The sequence below is a fragment of the Triticum aestivum genome, chromosome 2D (genome assembly GCF_018294505.1).
Source record: "Triticum aestivum cultivar Chinese Spring chromosome 2D, IWGSC CS RefSeq v2.1, whole genome shotgun sequence".
NCBI classification, from domain to species: Eukaryota; Viridiplantae; Streptophyta; class Magnoliopsida; order Poales; family Poaceae; genus Triticum; species Triticum aestivum.
This window is the reverse complement of record NC_057799.1, coordinates 587,990,325-587,999,499: the sequence shown is the minus strand read 5'-3', so window position 1 is coordinate 587,999,499 and position 9,175 is coordinate 587,990,325.

Genomic DNA, 9,175 nt, shown 5'->3' with positions numbered 1-9,175 from the left:
CGCCCTCCCCACCGCGCAGATACGTCGGCGCCGCGGTTCGGCGATCCTCTCGCTCCCACAGTATGCTCTCGTAGACTGCCGTCCTCTAGCCGCGCCGCCACCTCTGGCTAGGTTCTTGTGCAGGCGCACGGCGGTCAGCGCCACCACCGCTGGCGACGTTCGTGTGGAGACGCACGGCGGTCAGCTTCTCCCACGGTACGCGCATTCTAGACTGAGGCCCCGTTCATGTCGGTGTAGCGCTGAATGTTAGCTGATAGACGCTGTTAATCTCACTGTTTGCCGTAGTAGTTTACTGTCAATATGCTCTGCTTAAGAAGCTTCCTTGCCCTATTCTGCACTCAATCTGCTTAGCTGAGATGGCATGCCAAGGCCGATTAGTTGCTAAAATATCCTGCCATATATTTATTGTGACGTAGATTGCCATGGTCTAGTAGCCAATCTGTTAGGTGAAATAGCTCTACACCGTTTTATACTCGATCTTTGTTGCTGTGATGGCCTTCGATAGTTCGATGGCTGTGTGCTCGGCCTCATTGACTGCCGAAACAGCCTACCATAATTTGGCACTCAAATCTGTTTACTGAATTAGCTTTACATATATTTCGTTACTTAGATCTGCTCATCCAAATATCTTGCCATAGCTTTAGACATCGACCTAGGTATTTTTTTCTGGACTTCATAAAAAAGCATATATGTTTTTCCTGTAATATCTAGTACAAGAACTAATTTGTATGTCTAACAGATGGACAGGACTTGGATAACTTCTGCTCGAAGATTCTCCGCTGCATATGTCGAGGGGGTTGAAAACTTCATGAACTTTATCAGAGCTGTCCGAAATCAGATGTGCTCTGCCCGTGTAGCAGTTGTATGAATTCAGTTACAAGACCTATGTCAACTGTGCAAAATCATCTACACTTGTATGGGATGCTCAGGTGGAAGAGGAGGAGGAGGTAATGGTGGCGGAGCTAGTGAGTTTGACCAACATTGAAACAATGCTACGAAATGCTCGTGCATTCCGTGAACTTTCACCTGCAGAAGAAAAACGGTGGGCCCGCATGTTGGAACAATGCAACGTTGTTGTCACCCCAGGAAATAAGTTGTCAGTATTCTCAGCTATGGTCACCTTTCTTCAGGTGAAGACATCTGAGCGGATGACCAACAAATCATTCGATGCGATGTTGGCTGCTTTCCTCGAATCTTTCCCAGATGCGTCTGAGCTGCCACACACCTACAGTAAAATGAAGAATTTCCTTCGTGCAGTTGGAATTGGATATGATATGATCCATGTTTGTAAGAATAATTGTGTTCTGTTCCGGAAGGATTATGCCAACTTAAGTGAATGCCCGAAATGCAAATCATCAAGATGGAAAGATGGCGATGTTGTGAAGAGGTTTCCTCATAATGTTCTGAGACATTTTCCAATTATTCCAAGATTGCAGAGGTTGTTTCATGACGCTGAAACAAGAGAGGATGTACTGTGGCAGTCTAGGAACCAGGAGTACAGAGATCAGAATGTAATGAGCCATCCATCTCATGGTAGTGAGTGGAAAAGCTTCAATGATAAACACAAAGAGTTTGCTGCTGACCCGAGACACATTAGACTTGGCTTAGCTTCAGATGGATTTAACCCATTTGGCCACCAGAGCGCCACATATAGCATGTGGCCAGTGCTTGTTATCCCTTACAACATGCCTCCAAATGTCTGCACCAAAGAATCAAACTACATGATGGCCTTGCTCATCCCAGGTCCAAAAAGTCCTGGAAAGGATTTTGATTTGTTCATGGAGCCTCTTGTGGAGGAACTTCAACAGCGATGGAAGGGTGTTCTCACTCAAGACCTATATAGCAGCCCACCAGCTGATTTCTTTCTGCGTGCTGTTATAATTTGGTGCATCCATGATTATACGGCTTTGGGCACTATGTCAGGGCGAACGACACATGGTTACAATGCATGTGTTCGCTGTGACAGGATTCCGCTGTCATACGCAATACTTAGCAAGATCTGTTACATTGGACACCGCTGTTTCCTTGCCAAGGACAAGCCGCATCCTAGAAAATACCGAAGACATGTGTTCAATGCAAAGCATGAAAACCGTGATGCACCAAAGAGGCTCACCGCCGATGAGTTGCAAGTGGAATTAGAGAAGGTCAGGCATATTACACCAGGAAACCATCCTGGTAATGGTAGCGGGAAAAGGAAGCGTGGCAGGGTAGAAGAGAGATTATTGTTTACCCGCAGGTCCACTTTGTGGGACTTGGAGTATTGGAAAGATTTGGATCTGCGGCATAATCTTGATGTGATGCACATCAAGAAAAATATATGTGACAGCATTATCGGCACACTTCTTAATATTGAAGGCAAGACGAAAGATACCTTGAAATCTAGGATTGATTTGACACACCTGGGTATCAGAAAGGATTTGCAGGTGCAAGATGAAGGTAAACCACGGGATATGGCACCAGCTGTGTATGCTTGGACAAGGTAAAAAGAAAAAAAATTCTGCGAGGTCCTGTCACGTGTGAGATTCCCACATGGATTTGCTTCCAACCCTGAAAGGAGAGTCAGTGCAGATGGAAACAAGGTACAAGGGTTGAAAACACATGACTGCCACGTCCTACTTCAAAGGGTTTTACCTGTTATCCTTAGAGGATTGGGCCGCCCTGACTTATACAGAGCAGTTGAAGAGTTGGGACAATTCTTCAGGGAACTCTGCCGTAGGAATATCAGGATAGACGCTTTGGAGCGTCTTAGAGACAAGATACCAACTATCCTATGCGACCTTGAGAAGATATATCCTCCAGCCTTCTTTGATGTGATGGTGCATTTGGCTGTTCATCTACCTAATGAGGCACTACTTAGAGGTCCAGTACAGTATGGCTGGATGTACCCTATTGAAAGGCGGCTAGGCACTTTCAATGGCTATGTTAGGAACAGAGCTAGACCCGAGGGTTCCAGTGCAGAGGCCTACATTGCTACAGAAGCGTTGACATTCTGCTCAAAATACATTGAAACAGCTGATCAGCTTAGCAAAGAGGTGGGTGAAGACAATCCCGGGCTCAATGTTTTCGATTATTCTATTCGAGTTACAGGGAAGAGTCGACAAGAGGACAAACCTAAATATTTGGACAAAATGGTTTGGTATGTGTTGAATAACTGTCCTGAGATACTACCTTATATCAAGTAAGTGCAGTACTGCAGCTTATACATCGTAATCGACTAAACTTGCAGCACATTCTTATATATTTAGATGTTTGACGCGATCACTATGTTGTGCAGCATCTACAAAGAGGAGTTACTGCCGCAAAATCCAAGAAACATTGACAAACTGGTTATGGCAGGATTTGCGAAATGGTTCAAGAACCATGTAAGCTTTTGAAGTGCACTTTCAGTTTTTTTAATATATTGACTACATAACATGATCAGCTTGTCTATTTTCTAACCATAGGTTAAGAAGATGCGGGAGGATGGGCAGGCAGTTGATGATGCCCTTTACTCACTAGCAATGGGTCCTGATACTCGGGTAAGACATTATGAATCTTGCGTTGTTGGAGATGTGCGCTACAACACCCTTGCACGAGACGAAGGCGGGAAGACACAAAACAGTGCCATCATGAGCACGGATAGGTATGACAAAGAGACAACTGAAATGTATGCTAACATAACAGACATTGTTCAGTTGCAGTATATCTCCAGTTTCGAGGATCATCGGTGTGTGGTTCTGTTGTGCTGTCGTTGGTATAACCTGTTTTCCAGGATCGCAAAACACAGAGCTGATGATTATTTCAAATCCATCAATGTCAAGGCGGCGTACCAGACCAACGAGCCTTTTATTTTGGCAAATCAAGCAACACAGATATTTTTCTTGGAAGACACATTTGCACATAGCGATGACTGGAGAGTATTGCAAAGGTTTGAGCAGAGGAATTCGTTTAATGAAGTTGCACAACAAGATGATGCTTACACTGCTCCTGATGTACAAGATAACACAAATGTTCCTAATATCTTTGAGAACCATCACGTCAATGACGCCGGCGAAAAGATTGCCTGTCGTGCTGTGGACATACAAGAGTTGATCAAGAAGAAGCCAACGTTCGAGGACGTTGAGGACGAAGAAGAAGATGACACCGTGGGGAATTACGATTCAGACTGATACACATGGCGAAGATGTTGACGCTGCTGCTGCGGATGATGATTACATTGCTTTTGTCGTATTTGCTTGTCAGAAGACGTTTTTTATCTACTATGTGAAATTGTGTTTGCTATGACAACTGAAACCTGATGAACATGTTGTTTAGTATTTTGTTGTGAGAACATCACTTGTTATGTATGTTGATTTGTGTTTGGTGATTGTATGACAACTAAAACATTATGACATTGTTGTTTAGTTGTACTCATATTTGGCTATGAAACTTGAATTTGATGACATAGTTTGTTGTTGCACTGCAATTTGCTCGACGTCTTCGAATGAGAACAAAGCTGACCCGACAGGGCCTCTGCTATTTATTTATTTATACGAGCAAAAGGGGATACCCCCTGATTTCCGTTAATAGAAATCATTAGATGTTCACAACACTACGCCCAGCCTGCTACACAGGTTTCATTCATTACTAGTTTCAGCAAAGTGCTCATGTCGTAGCCACTGAATACATCACGAGTGCTACATACACTTCAAATAAAGAGACAATCATCCTACAGAACACATCGATTTTGCCCATTATCTTCACAAGCTCTTTCATCTCCTCATTGCTGTCAAGGCCGTTCAGCAGCTGTTGCTTGGCCATGATCAGAGGAACTGCATCTTTAACCTTCTGCTCTGCATCTTCCTCTTCTGCCGTTCCTTCAGTTACTTGTCCAACACCCCAACCTGCTGGTATTGGGATTCCTCGGCTAAACAAATAATCAGCGTAGTTGCATTCCCCCACATCAGCAACTTCCCAGAAATACAAATCACACGAATCTTCCCTTTTCTGCATGAATCAAATTGGAAGATCATCAACCAAACTATTAAAAAAATCAGCAACTGAAAGCAGCGGAACAACACTTAAACATATTATTACCCCATGATTCGGGCATTTGTAGAAGACTCGGCCAGGGTTGCGGATTGTGGTTGAGACGCGACGGATGACTCTGCGTGATTTGCAGCAGTGGCACCACACCAATGGCAGCGGGTTGCGATGAGCAATCGGCTGCGGTGCGCGTGCCAGCGGGGGTGTGATGAGACCCACAGGCGATGCTACGGGTGGCGACTTGGCGCATATCTAGTTGTTGCCTGCTGAAGAGCAGGTGGACGAGCAGCCAGCGGACATGGTTGCTGCGGCCAGAGCTTCTGACGCTAGGCAGAGTAAGTAGAGAAGAGGAGAAGCGAACGTTGGATATGTCAGTTTCATTACTTGCAGAGTAGCATAGCACCATACATAGTCATAGTCTAGGTTTGGATTCGAACCAGCTATAGGAGGGACCTCCTTGTTTTGCAAAAAAAAATATTTCTCCACCTGACAGCTGGGACCCACCGGCTGTATCTTCGCACGGAAGGAAGTGCCTCCTTGTTTTGCGAAAAAAATTATTCATCCCGTTAACAGCTGGGACCCGTCAGATTTGGTGACTGACTTGTGTGCCTACTAAGCGGACGTGTACGCACGGCTTTGTCAACTTAATCAAGAAATGATTCTAGCAGCTGGACCGTTGGATGTCAATCCAACAGCCGTGCTCCTTCTTCAACCTCTGTTCTTGCTCCTGTCTCCCGTGGGCGGCACCGCGGCTGTGCTGCCACGCACCCGAACCAGTGAAGTTTCCCACTCCTCTCCATCTGCGACTCCACTGCCCCGTCTTCCCCATCTCCGGGTCGTTCCAGTCTGGGTGCGCTCGGCACGGTATGGTGGTCAACAACCGAGAGTCATCGGAAGATGACTATACGTGAGAGGCTGACAGTGGGGACGCACCACGCCCATGGACGCATGCATGCAACGGAACGCGGCGAGGTCAACGTGGTCAAGGAACAACTTCCATCGGAAGTATATTGTACGTGGAGAGTCTCAGCTGGGTCCACGGCCGGAGCAAGTAAGTGCCTCCTTATTACGCGGAAAATAATGATTCCTCCAACTAACAGCAGGGACCCACTGGACGGGCCACCTTATTTTGCGAAAAAATGTTTGCCCCCTGACTGCTGGGACCCACCTGACGGGCCACCATATTTCGCGAAAAAATGTTCCCCCCACTGTCAGCTCGGACCCACCGGAAGTGCATCCTTATTACGCACAAAAAATGAATACTCCCCCGGCTAGCTGGGACCCACCTTGGTTGGAGGCTGACTTGTGGGCCTACTAAGCTGACGGGGATGAAGGGCTTTGTCAACTTAGTCAATATGAACGATTCTAGCTCCAGTGACCGTACGATGTCCATCCAACGGCCGTAGTGCTTCTTCAACCTCTGGTCTTCTTGCCCCAGCCGCCCAAAGCAGGGCCGGTCGTGCCGCATGCTCCTGCCTCCCGTGGCCGGCTGTGCTGCCGCGGAGGCCTCACCGCCGCCTATTATTCCCACCGCTGGCCAGGCCCTGCGGCGACGGCAGCCTCACACCGCAGCCGAACCAGTGAACCCTCGTACTCCTCTCCGCGCGGGGCTTCCACTGCCGCGTCTTCCCCGGCTCCGCGTCGTCCCCTTCCTAGGCCTCGCCGTCGTCCACCGCTGTGGTGCTCTCCGCGTGGCGTGGTCAACGTGGTCAAGGAACGACTTCCATCGGAAGAGTACTGTACGTGGAGAGGCTGACAGCTGGGTCCACGGCCACAACCCAGTTTTTTTGTGATTTGCCAAGTAAGTCGCTTTGTCAGGCCTGTTGGGCTGCAAATCTTTCAAGACGAGGAGAGCTTTCATTCGGCTGGCCGAGAAAATGGCCCATCAGTAATGAGAAATGTGCTGTACATTTTTAAAACACATCAAACCGGCAATTAGTTTCAAATATCTTTTTTTTCATTTTGAGATTTTAAATTACATTAATTTTTATGCGTGGAGAATTTGTTGGATTTTATATTGATATACATTTATTTTTAAAATCAGTTTGAATGTGAGTCGAAATTTCGGGATTAAAAACAGTTCGGACCGCACCGAAATATGCAAAATTTCGTATATTTTTTTTACCGTGGCCACAATATGGGCTGTAATGCTAACAAAAAGAATATGGGCTCCAAAAAAACCTTAATAATTAGCAATTGGCTGTAAGTTATTAGAAATAATGGCAGATGGGCTGTATGCTGTTTTCCACAGATTTGAGGCTTTCCTAAAAAAAGGTTGACGCACAAGCAGTGATTGTTGGATGGCCATCCAACGGCCGTCGTGCTTCTTCAATCTCTGCTCTTCCTGCTCCAGCCGCTCAAACAAGCGCCGGTGGGACTGCCTGCTCCCTCCTTCCCACGTCCGGCTCTGCTGCCGCGCAGGCCTAACCGCCCCACCATACTCCCATCGCTGGCCTAGCCATCCCTCTACTCACCCACACCTGTTGTTATTCTCCGGCGACGGCGGACGAACCAGCAAACCCTCGTACAGTCGTACTCCCCTCCGCGTGGGAAACAACTGTCGAGTCTTCCCTGCCTCCGTGTCGTTCCCTTCCTAGGCCTCGCCGTCGTCCACCGCCCTGGTGCTCCCGGCGCGGCCTGGTCAACGTGGTCAACGACCGACATGCATCTGAAGTGGACTGTACGTGGAGAGGCCGACAGCTGGGTCCACGGCCGCACGCAAGGAAATGCCTCCTTATTACGTGCAAAATAATGATTCCTCCACCTAACATCAGGGACCCACCGAAAGGGCCTCTGTATTTCGCAAAAAAACGTTACCGCCGCTGACAGCTCGGACCCACCAGCTATATCTTCGCACGCAAGGAAGTGCCTCCTTATTATGCACAAAAAAATTGAATACTCCCCCTATTAGCTGGGACCCAGTATAGTGGCAGGCTGACTTATGGGCCTACTAAGTTGACGGGGACGGAGGGCTTTGTCAACTTAGTCAATATGCACGATTCTAGCTCCAGTGACCGTACGATGTCCATCCAACGGCCGTAGTGCTTCTTCAACCTCTGGTCTTCTTGCTCCAGCCGCCCAAACCAGCGCCGGTCGTGCCTCGTGCTCCTGCCTCCCGTGGCCGGCTGCGATGCGGCGGAGGCCTCACCGCCCCCTACTACTCCCACCGCTGGCCAGGCCATCCCTCTACTCACCCACACACCCTGTTATTCTGCGGTGACGGCAGCCTCACACCACAGCGAACCAGTGAACCCTCGTACTCCTCTACGCGTGGGCATCCACTACCGTGTCTTCCCCGGCTCCGTGTCGGCCCCTTCCTAGGCCTCGCCATCGTCCACCGCCCTGGTGCTCTCGGCGCGGCGTGGTCAACGTGGTCAAGGAACGGCTTCCATCGGACATGGACTGTACGTGGAGAGGCTGACAGCTGGGTCCATGGCCGCAGCAAGGAAGTGCCTCCTTATTACGTGCAAAATAATTATTCCTCCACGTGAAAGCGGGGACCCACCGGACGGGCCACCGTATTTCGCGAAAAACAGTTTGCCCCTGACTGCTGGGACCCACCAGCTACATCTTCGCACGCAAGGAAGTGCGTCCGGGCAAAAAAAAACGATTCGCCCCCCTGACTGCTGGGACCCACCAGCTACATCTTCGCAGGCAAGGAAATGCCTGACAGTCGGGACCCACCTGGTCAAAGCGTACGTAGCGTTGTCATTCTGGTCGCGAACGTGTACGTACATATATACTGGTGGAGGTAGAGGTGCGCACGTGTCGTAGTACAGGCGCGTACTTGTCGTAGTAGAAGCGCGCACGTAGCATGTACACGTAGGTACAACGGCAAGGGTGCAAGAAAGAAAATACAGCCACGTATGTGTACATACGGGCGGGGTCTCGAACGCCTACTCGCGCATACGTACGGCCAGGGCTCGTGTACATGGCTGGGTCGGAACGGAGAAATAGCGTCGTCGTCGTGTTCATGGGGAGGCAACGGAATGCGTCGTGTTCATGTGGAGGCAACAGAATGCGTCGTGTTCATGGGGAGGGGTGTGGCGTACCGCAAAGCGGAGGAAACGGACTCCTACGGTCGAAACGGGGGTCCTGTTGATCGGGAGGAGTGTGGCGTACCACAAAACGGAGGAAACGGACCTCCTACGGACAAAACGGGGGTCCTGTT